At 41.3% G+C, this 11,663-nt stretch overlaps 2 long non-coding RNA genes across 2 annotated transcripts; both read right to left on the bottom strand.

Annotated features, from left to right (window-relative positions):
• Positions 1 to 3,242: 3,242 nt before the first annotated feature.
• Positions 3,243 to 4,478, bottom strand: LOC139029265 (uncharacterized). The gene is made up of 2 exons (XR_011481555.1): positions 4,416 to 4,478; positions 3,243 to 4,313 (listed from the first exon to the last, which is right to left on the bottom strand). It is a non-coding gene; the product is annotated as an uncharacterized lncRNA (long non-coding RNA).
• A 457-nt stretch (positions 4,479 to 4,935) lies between these two features.
• On the bottom strand, positions 4,936 to 10,932 carry LOC139029264 (uncharacterized). Its single transcript, XR_011481554.1, has 2 exons — positions 6,986 to 10,932; positions 4,936 to 6,743 (listed from the first exon to the last, which is right to left on the bottom strand). It is a non-coding gene; the product is annotated as an uncharacterized lncRNA (long non-coding RNA).
• Between the last annotated feature and the right edge of the window lie 731 nt (positions 10,933 to 11,663).

The following is an 11,663-nucleotide window of genomic DNA, read 5'->3' as shown; positions in this document are numbered from 1 at the left end:
TACAAAGTGAAAATAGCGCCCCCCTATTGACAAAAGGTTAACTCTCCGTCATGTTTGGTTGTTGTTTGTTTTGGTAATATTGGTCGATACATTTTCTCTAGCCTTATCATTTGTTTTGTGTTGTTATCCACGAGTATGTGGAATTAAGTGTTATATATATAGTCAAACTTACAGATATTGAATATTACGATTTTATCTTGAGGCGATCTGCATCGCTGTGTTCAGTCCGCCGTCTTGCTTCCACAGGGTTGTCTCGCTTCAGATAACATAGTTGCACTGTAGCATGAATAGTCAGTTAAACACAGAGCAAACAACATTTATCTCTTTGCCCATCGATGGTTCTGTGGAATGTTTTCTCATATTCATTCATTCATTCATTCAGGTGTAAGATGTGCCAGGTGTGAGACAGCCATGTATGAGAGAGTATTCCCTCTAAGGGCTTGATTCAATCTGCAGCACTAAAGATCTTCTCTCAATCCCACGGTTGAAATTGAAAAGTAATTTCCAATTGAGCTGACTTTGCAGCGTTTACCATGAACGCAGTCTGCAAACGTGGGAACATTGCCTTAAAATTAAATCGCGCTGTAGCGCGGATATTCAGCGCAACGGACTGAATCGAGCCCTAAGTCAATTTAATGATGTTCCAAAAGATCTCTGCTTAAAAGATGAGATTTAGTTTTATGCATTTTGCATATATATATAAGGATAAAAACCTGCCAGTGTCGTATGCATTTGGAAATCACAAATCTGTCTAAAGCTATTTTCACTCTACTCTCATCTATAGTAGAACAACATACAACACAGAGATAAAGAGGCAAAAGAGAGAAGCTCCCTATTTCAGTCTTTCCAATCCCTCTTCCTTCCTTTATTTCCACAGCGTCTTTGTATCAGCATTGTTTAACTTGCACATCATCAACGTGTACTCTAAATCATTTAAATTGCAGAGATGAGGTGGGTATGTCGTGTACTGTAATTTCAGCGGAATACGTTTCTTAATTTAGAGTGTGGTGTGGTTGGGGGGGACAAACGCACTGAGCCACTGAACCACTAACTCTCTCTCTTCTCTGATTGGTTGTGTTATAGTGCTGAGAGACTCTGACTGCTGGTCGTGACCGTGAGGTTGTGATGTGGTCGGACCGTGCGGTCCTGATGATGGGGTTCCATGTGTTCCCTTTGACCCTGACCATAATGGAGGAACTGAGGAACTTTTACCCGGTCTCACCGCCCCGCCCCGGCCACCGCTGGAACCAAATTACAGCCCCGGACTCTGAAATTCTGCTCTTACTATTTCCCCTTTTTCCGATAAAATACAGGAAGATGTTTCATTTTTTCACACCTTACATACTTTTCTTATTTATTTAGACAGATACGGAAATGGAGGGAGATATAGAGAAAAGTGAGGAATAGTTGGAAAGGTGAACACAAATATTGAAGTTGGGTCTCCAGCAGGAATTTGATTACATGTGACTGGTCAGGAAAATTTACACTAGACCACAGGCTCTGCACCAGAAAGACATTTCTGCATGGAAAAGCTAGTTATTATAAAAACATTCTCTTGGGGAAATGGGAAAGCAGCGGGATGTTTATTTTACATTTTAGCAGATGCTCTTATCCAGAGCAACTTATAGTAGTGAGTGCATGCATTTTTATACTGATCCCCTGTGGGAATCCAACCCACAGCCCTGGCGCTTCAAGCACCATGCTCTACCAACTGAGCCATACAGCTCAGTTGTTAGAGAGTAATGTCGTTGGGTTATTAGGAGTGGATGGGGATGGTGAGTTCACTGATGGTTTATGAGCATCTCATGCCAAAAGGGACAGGACCAATGAAAAGGCTTGACGAATGTCTTCATTAATTATACTCTGCCTACTGTTCTCAGTCTTTATGAGAATATTTTTCACTCACAAGACTTTTTGCAGTACAGTAGGAGAATATAATACAATACGTCTCTTTGATTGTATAGAAGTCTGACTCTTGACAAGTCAGACTTGTCTTCCCTGTGCGTGTGTCATTTCAACAGTAATTTTAATGTTCAAGAGACAAGAACAGTTACCAACAGTGAATTAAACACAGATCAGAACTCTTTGTGACTTGTAAAATAGAGATGAGATCACATGTATAAATAAACGACGAACAAGATATGGATAAAATCTCCTCAGGGAGAGAAGACAGAATCACACTCAAAATACATTTTATGGAAGCTTCAAAGCAATCTGAGGATGTTGGGAAGACTAAATGTGAGTCACTAAAATCAACTCTATATAAACTCTAAACTGCTTGATATATTTGGCTTGAGTCATCGGGGTAGGTTTAATGAGGGCTGTATGAGCTAAATAGACTAACCACACAGGTCAAAACTAAAAGTGAGTCTGGTTTGGCTACAGAAGGCCAGCATCTGTTAAACAGCTATGAGGGAGCTTACACAAGAGGGGAACTCTCTTTCTCTCTTCGCTGGCCCTGAGAACATCAGGAACAGGTGGGTCTTCTCCTTTCTTTCATCCTGAAGGTAGAGAATGGAGGAATGGGAGGATGGTAAAAGGGTAGTGAAACTTCTCGTTAAGGATTAGGGCTCTGAGCCTCTCCTGGCCTCTGTCACCAGAAGCGTGTCTCCTGAAGGGGTTTGAAGTGGAAGATAATGATCTAAGAGAGATAAAGATTAGACCTGCTTTAATTCTGGGGGCTCCAGGGCCAGGGGGTTGGGGGGGTTTGGGGAATGAAGGGGTGTAGTACTTGGGGGGAAGGGATGAACGGGTGAAGTTACTGTCCATGATTTTATCTGATAAGCAGGATCAAAGGAAATGGGCTGCTGCCCTGAGGGAGACTGCTAGTTCTCGGGGAGGCTGGTGTGTATGTGTGTGTGTTTGTGTGAAGTTCATGAGAAACACTTTTCATTGTCATGGCATTATCATTTGGTCCAATGACATACACTACACTACACTACATTTCTTGATGCCAACTAATTAAACAGACACTCTTTTCTAGTTTAAAAGGATAGTTCACAAAAATGACATATTGGTTTCCTGTTTCCTTTCCCTTTAAGAAGTCTATGTACAAGATATGAAAGCAATCCATGCTTTGGTTTAGTTTCCCTGGCATTGTTTCCGTATGCCAACATAAAAAAATGCTAATAACGGTCCCATGACTTGAATGGGATTTGTGCCACAAAAAAAACTTTAGCATGTGTTGATAAAACATGTTTACTGGAGAACTGAGACGAAGTAGAGACTCTGGACAGGGTGGATGAGGTTTAATTAAATGCAATTTATTCAGAGGTAAAGATATCTGAAATAGCGTGCACGGACCCTTTTCATCAAGCTCAAATGGAACTATCCGAAAGAAGCCCAGATAACAGAGTGCATATACATTTTATACAGTACAGAAAGTAGGTTGAGTCTGGAAGTTCTGGTCCTCTGGTTGGTTCTGATGAGTTGGGCGAGGTCTCCTTCAGGCCAGTATCACTGTCCCATTGGCTCTGAGTAGAGTTCTTTGTCTTCAGAATGTTCAGCTAAAACAGGAGATTAGGTGTGTGCGTAGATGTTCCTATTTTGACATTTCTGTGTGTCTCTGTAAAATGTTCAGACTGAAGAGGAGTTTTTGTGTTGCGAAAGATGTTCCTGTCTTATCTGTGTTTATGAAAGGTTTACGTCAGCCCTCTGTCCTTGGGTATGTGTGTGTCTCAGTTTCTCGTGATATGCAGTACCAGGCACCACTTTCTTATCAGTCTTTATGAAAAGGCCTGTGTCAGCCATCTGTCTCTGGGTGTGTGGGGTCTCCGTATCTGCTATGAGTTTGTGAGAAACCCTGTTTGGAAAGAAGTTAGTTATAACAATGTATTAGCAAATATGCTTGTGTTATAATAAATGATATTTATTACAAATCCCCCTCTTCACGTCTCATAAGAGACGTGACAAACGCTAGGACAAAAGCTACAAGTGGCAAAAAATAGAGTAAACTTTATCAAAAGATAAAGTTTTGATTCCCCCTCTTCACGTCTCCAAAGAGACGTGACATAAACTTAGGTAAAAGTAAGAAAAGCAAAAGTAAACAACCAGGGAAACTTTCTCAGAGAGAAAGTTTTATTCCCCCTCTTCACGTCTCACAAGAGACGTGACATAACCTTAAGCGAATCCAGGCACAAGAAGGGAAACTTTTTCCAGAAGAAAAAGTTTCATATTCCCTTCTTCACGTCTCCTAAGAGACGTGACATAAACTAGGTAAAAGTAAGAAAAGCAAAAGTAAACAACCAGGGAAACTTTCTCAGAGAGAAAGTTTTATTCCCCCTCTTCACGTCTCACAAGAGACGTGACATAACCTTAGGACAAAAGCTACAAGTGGCAAAAAATAGAGTAAACTTTATCAGAAGATAAAGTTTTGATTCCCCCTCTTCACGTCTCCAAAGAGACGTGACATAAACTTAGGTAAAAGTAAGAAAAGCAAAAGTAAACAACCAGGGAAACTTTCTCAGAGAGAAAGTTTTATTCCCCTCTTTCACGTCTCACAAGAGACGTGACATAACCTTAAGCGAATCCAGGCACAAGAAGGGAAACTTTTTCCAGAAGAAAAAGTTTCATATTCCCTCTCTTCACGTCTCCTAAGAGACGTGACATAAACTAGGTAAAAGTAAGAAAAGCAAAAGTAAACAACCAGGGAAACTTTCTCAGAGAGAAAGTTTTATTCCCCCTCTTCACGTCTCACAAGAGACGTGACATAACCTTAGGACAAAAGCTACAAGTGGCAAAAAATAGAGTTAACTTTATCAGAAGATAAAGTTTTGATTCCCCCTCTTCACGTCTCCAAAGAGACGTGACATAAACTTAGGTAAAAGTAAGAAAAGCAAAAGTAAACAACCAGGAAACTTTCTCAGAGAGAAAGTTTTATTCCCCCTCTTCACGTCTCCAAAGAGACGTGACATAAACTTAGGTAAAAGTAAGAAAAGCAAAAGTAAACAACCAGGGAAACTTTCTCAGAGAGAAAGTTTTAATTCCCCTCTTCACGTCTCACCAGAGACGTGACAAAAGCTATGAATGGCGTTTAATTAGTCATCAGTCCAATAGCCTGGCTCAGCATCCTCCAGGGCAAGCATAGGAAACATCTGTCCCTTCTCTGCCTGGTTGGGATCAATAGCCAGTAGTTATGATCCTAGTGGTCAGCGTTCGAATACATGGAATGCAGCAGCATCCACAAAGCACCAGTATCGCAGTGAAGACAGATATAGATACCAGTATGGAGGAAACAAGCATCTTATATTCCCAAACGCATCCATCCAAGAGTCCCACATAGAGGTGTCAACCCCGGAGTGGGGCTTCATCTTCTCATTAAGTGTACGAAGACCCTCTAAGGCAACAGTAAGACTACCATCAGTTGCTGTGTTATTGGGAATGAAAGTACAACATTGCTCCCCGAACATGGCACAAACACCTCCGCGTTCAGCCAACAACATATCCACCGCGATTCTATTTTGGAATGCCATCAGGGATGTAGCTGCCAATTGTCCATGGACCGCCTCGAAACCTTGTTGAGTCCCATTACCTAATTTTTTTAACCAAAAAACGAGAAAATGTTAAACCCTCAGGTCCATCCCTCTATACAACCTGTACCAGGTGGGCTCGTCGCCACCCGGGAACTTCAAACCTTCACAACAGGGAGGACAAACATCACTTTTTATTCATTCGACAACCTCTACTACAGCAAACCAAGGGTCCTCTCTCTGTCAGCCCACTCTCCTGCGAAAGCTTGATTCCGTATCAGCCTCTCCAACTGGGCATCAAGCAACGGCATCATACCAGAGTCCTTGTCCCATCTGTAACAGACTTCTTCAAACAAGGTATGATACAGGTAGCACAGCACATGAGCATAAGAAAAAACAACAACTAGAGTCAGAAATCCAGTAACCATCATTGTAGTGCCAGTATCCATCATTGTAGTGCACTTACCAAACCAACCACCCAGCCAGGGGAACAGTCCACTCTCCTCCACACCTGCAAGACCCTCCATCTCCACCGATAACCTTGCCAACCCACTCAGAGCTTTTTGAAATGCTCCCATCCGGACTAGTATTGTTAGGGACAAACGTGCAACACTGTTCTCCAATCATTTTACATACACCTCCCTGGTTGGCCAGTATCATGTCTAGTGCTAGCCTATTCTGTCTAGCAGTTCGAGAGGTGGCAACCAATTGTTCAGCCATCCCCCTAAGTGCAGTGTGGGTGTAGTTGACAAATCATTGTTGATTATTATTAAAGATAATTATCCAGGCATTTGTGTTAGTATCACCAATAGCTGGGCCAATGGTGGGCATCAGATGCCACAGACCATCATTTCTGTTTAATGCCTGGAATTCGTGGGGGACCCCTATTGGACCCCCAACAGGTTGGTGTGGATGTTATCTGTACCCTCGGACCAAGGAGCGTCACGGCTCTGCCATCTCCTGGGTTGGTTCCGAGCCTCTGTGTCATGTGCAGCTCTCAGAAGTTGGTCAGCTGTAACCTCAATAATAGGCAATGGTGTTATCAGACTGGCCAAAGCACATGTGCCCTGACAATCTCCTTTCAAAATGGGGTCAATCGCCTGGCAGGTCCACACATCCACCATACATCAGCAACACCTCCAGTTAATAGTGGCATTGGTGATGCAGGTAGCAGTAGGGAGCCTCCCATAGTCTATACCCCTACCTGTACCAGTGTACAGCTGGAATATCCCCCATATGCCTTAACCCCCCATGGTGTCTTCTGGGGAGGGACTTCTGGGAACACAAGACTCAGAGTTTTACACAGGTTGAATTTGGCTTAAACTTTCCAATATGCACATCCAACCTTCCCCATTACTTAGGGCAAATGGGTGAGCAGCCAGAATAGGTCTGGCATGTCCACATACGACACAGTCCTTTTATTTATGTTTTGCAGGCCAACCACATATTCTCCCTTTCCTCATAACCAGTTTCAGTCCCCAATTGTTCACTATCTGAGATGTCTTTTACATTTATACCTGTCCCAGATTGGAGAGCTTAGGTGGTGGTGTGGGACTTGGTCTTGAAGTGGTGGAGGAGGCCGGCTGAATCCCTGGTCCGTTGGAACTGGTGGTGGTTCTGGCAGCACTGTGATGGTAACATCCCCATCGTATCCTAAACAGACAGCTCAGGACCACAAGCAGTCCTGTAAAACCCATCCTCTCCCAGAGAACACATCATCAGCTAGAGATCAAGCAACACTTTCACTTCTATGAACGTACACAGTGAGGAAGGTCGGGGTCAGGGAATTCTTCATTAAGGAGTTGACCCCTGAGCTTTATTAGCACAGGTCTTTCTCCTTAACTCTGTGATCATTCGGCAGTGTCAGTGTGTCTCACCCTCCAAGTGCGATATGCCCCCAGGTCGAGTGAATCACCTTCTCCTTTAATTCATCTGTAACGCATAAAATCCTGGACATACAGGTTTGGTTAACCACCAGTTTTCTCATTTGTTTTATCTGATTATATATTTAACTTCTATACCTATTTTGTTAGCTATAATTATTATTATTTTTTTATTTTTTTATAATTAGTTTATTATCCAATAGGCCCCATCCTATCCTAGACCACAATGTACCCATCCCCTCTTGATACCTGGCTCTAGCCAGGTAAAAACCTTACCTATTCTAAATAATGACTTAGGTAAGAATAGGTAAATATTCTTATGTTCTACATTATCATGTAGGAGCGCCCCTTTCATGTCTCCATTCAGTAACTGTTATCTACCCATTCTGTTATCCATGTCCTGGCGCCCCTTCCGAAACTCCCTCTCTGCTCTCAAACTTCAAGGTCTCAGCAGTGTAGGAGGGGCCTGTCTGTCTGCCCTTTCCCTTATCTGTCTGTAACAACTGTTTTGTTTCCAAATTTTAACTAAATGTCTCACTGTTTGGCTTCATCTAAACTCATGGATTTTAGAAAAACATGTCTATGGTGGCAATTTCTAGAGTCCTTACATATAATTTACCTCAAAACAGTATACCAAATGACCACAATGCTTTATCTACAATGACCATCCCCGAAGCTGATCAGACTTCAAGAGACAGCCATGATGCAGGTCAAAGGTTACAACACCCCCTTACATTCGTGTTCCATACCATGTCTAGACCTATTAAAGAACCCCTTATCTTTAAAAATATAAACATTTCCTTGTCTAATTAAAACTCAGGAAATATAAAACTCTGAATATTCCATATATGAGTGTGCCCCTTTAAGATACCTTGTCTCTGGAACATGTAAATCCCCTTAACCAAACGTTTACTACAAACAAAACATAATTACATAGTTATACCTGTCACAAGAATTTTAAAACATGGCCAAGAGGATTAAGTCCTCACCACATTAAAGCTCAGGCTTGGACTTAGGTACCGAGCGGCGACACGTTAAAAAATAGTTATTAACCTGACCCGGATTTGCCAATTCAGCACGAGCTCCCGAATGATCAAGCTCAGTTTAATTCCGATGCTACCTAGAAGGGTGTCCGAGGCGTGTACGAGGTTGCCAACAACTTACATCTTCAACTTACACTAACTTCTAGTCCCGGACACTGATACAAACTTGAACAGACACTTCAATCTTATGGATACTCCTAGTTCTAGCAACTAGTCCCATTTCTAAGATGTGTCATTACTTCTCACTTATCTTACGGATACTCCTAGTTGCAACTAGCCCCGTTTCTAAGATATATCAGAATAAATGGCAGATATCTTTACACAAGTGCCTTCACATGTAAATACTTTATACCCTGCCATTGGACCTTGTGATTTGTTGTACATCAAGAGCGGGCATATGACCTCCCTCTCTTGGTGTACCACACATCTATCTTAGCCTTCAAAGTCTGATTGGCCCTCCCACGAGGTCTTGAGATTGGGGCCTGTACATTTATATTGTTCCTTTCCCCTGCCCTGTCCTGTATTTTTTGTTCTAGGTATTCATTGAACTCTAGTTTTGGGCCATTAGCGGCTGCCATGGTAAATTTCAGGATCAGGTTTGACTATCTTAGTGCACTTAGCCCGGCACTGGCCGAGGCCAGCAATGTATTCTCGGTGCTGACACCGACTTATCTCTGTGCCCCACACTCGTACACAAAGAATTATTTACAGCAGTATTACTGTTAAACAGATTTTGTTAATCGAGTTGTTATATATTTTCCCAGAAGGGATCAGAATCGCCCTTCTGGAACAATATATCTACGAACTCAAGCGCTGCTAAAATAATTATCAATTCAATTATAGGAATTATTTTGCAAAAGTTATCAGCGTTTTTCAGTTTTTCGAGTTGTTATATATTTTCCCAGAAGGTATCAGAATCGCCCTTCGGGAACAATATATCAACGAACTCAAGCGCTGCTTAAATAATATCAATTCAATTATATGAATTATTTTGCAAAAGTTATCAGCGTTTTCAGTTTTTCGAGTTGCCATATATTTTCCCAGAAGGTATCAGAATCGCCCTTCGGGAACAATATATCTACGAACTCAAGCGCTGCTAAAATAAATATCAATTCAATTGTAGGAATTATTTTGCAAAAGTTATCAGCGTTTTTCAGTTTTTCGAGTTGTTATATATTTTCCCAGAAGTATCAGAATCGCCCTTCGGGAACAATATATACACGAACTCAAGCGCTGCTAAAATAATTATTAATTCAATTGTAGGAATTATTCTGCAAAAGTTATCAGCGTTTTTCAGTTTTTTCGAGTTGTTATATACTTTCCCAGAAGGTATCAGAATCGCCCTTCGGAACAATAATACACGAACTCAAGCGCTGCTAAAATAATTATTAATTCAATTGTAGAATTATTCTGCAAAAGTTATCAGCGTTTTTCAGTTTTTCGAGTTGTTATATACTTTCCAGAAGGTATCAGAATCGCCCTTCGGGAACAATATATCAACGAACTCAAGCGCTGCTAAAATAATTATCAATTCAATTTTAGGAATTATGGAAATACCAACATCACGATAGAGGACAAATACAAGTCAGTTTTCAGCTCGGCGGCTACACCACGGGCCAAAGAAAACTCAGCTGTCCTCCCAAAAGTTATCAACTAGTGAGTCTCGTGAAAAGGCCAATTCTTACACAACATTCAAATTAACATTTCCACATTTAGTTTATATACATAACAACACTAACACATTGATCGCAAAGGTTAAGTTCTTCACAGTGCATTTAGTAAGTGCCACGTCAACCATTCGCCGCGACTTATCTGAACTTGTATTTGTTTTATTTTGTTGATCCCCCTAGGTAACTTCCAAGGTGTTTAACCAATCAAATGTTGTTAAGTCTGGGGAACCTTTTCTAGACTTGGATCTCACGGAATTCTCACTCAACCCGACTGTCTGAATCTTTTTATCAAGTCAGTTACAATTATCTTCTACCCGACTATGTGGATTTATCACAACCACCCATTTACTTAGGTTCTCACGGCTTCTACCCGACTATATGAATCTGAGTCTCACGGCTTCTACCCGACTATGTGACTCTCTATATCTCAGATATCTTTACATGTTTACTTTTACATTTACAATAGACATTTACATAAATTTGACAGTAACCCATACTCAACCTCAGTACTTCTGATCTTTAATTTGGATTTTCCTAATATACAATATGCAGATTTTTGATTTAACAGGTTTCTGCTTACCTTTGTTTTGTAGGCCTTATAGATCAGTTTCCTGAGGTGAGCTAGATTCCCGGCTGCTCCTTCGACAGGTCACCCTTCCGTTCTGATCCGTCTCTCACATTGTCTCTTTTCTCTATCAACTTTTTATGGACCGAATCAGAGAAGAAAACCATCCTCTGCTACCATTTGTTGATAAAAACATGTTTACTGGAGAACTGAGACGAAGTAGAGACTCTGGACAGGGTGGATGAGGTTTAATTAAATGCAATTTATTCAGAGGTAAAGATATCTGAAAATAGCGTGCCGGACCCTTTTTCATCAAAGCTCAAATTGGAACTATCCGAAGAAGCCCAGATAACAGAGTGCATATACATTTTATACAGTACAGAAAGAGAGTTGAGTCTTGGAAGTTCTGGTCCTCTGGTTGGTTCTGATGAGTTGGGCGAGGTCTCCTTCAGGCCAGTATCACTGTCCCATTGGCTCTGAGTAGAGTTCTTTGTCTTCAGAAATGTTCAGCTAAAAACAGGAGATTAGGTGTGTGCGTAGATGTTCCATTTTTGACATTTTCTGGTGTGTCTCTTGTAAAATGTTCAGACTGAAGAGGAGTTTTTGTGTGTGCGAAGATGTTCCTGTCTTATCTGTGTTTATGAAAGGTTTACGTCAGCCCTCTGTCCTTGGGTATGTGTGTGTCTCAGTTTCTCGTGATATGCAGTACCAGGCACCACTTTTCTTATCAGTCTTTATGAAAAGGCCTGTGTCAGCCATCTGTCTCTGGGTGTGTGTGGGTCTCCGTATCTGCTATGAGTTTGTGAGAAACCCTGTTTGGAAAGAAGTTAGTTATAACAATGTATTAGCAAATATGCTTGTGTTATAATAAATGATATTTATTACACATGTGGAAGCAGTGTGAGGGAAACGAAACACCTTTAACCTATACTCTCTGATTCAACATTCCATTTCTCCACAGCGTCTCCACTAATGACATCCTCCATAGATTGTTTTCCAAAGAGACATCAGAGATTGTAACATCCTCGGTTTCA

The sequence above is a fragment of the Salvelinus sp. IW2-2015 genome, linkage group LG19, assembly GCF_002910315.2.
Source record: "Salvelinus sp. IW2-2015 linkage group LG19, ASM291031v2, whole genome shotgun sequence".
Taxonomy (NCBI): domain Eukaryota; kingdom Metazoa; phylum Chordata; class Actinopteri; order Salmoniformes; family Salmonidae; genus Salvelinus; species Salvelinus sp. IW2-2015.
This window is presented reverse-complemented; position numbering and strand designations above follow the sequence as displayed.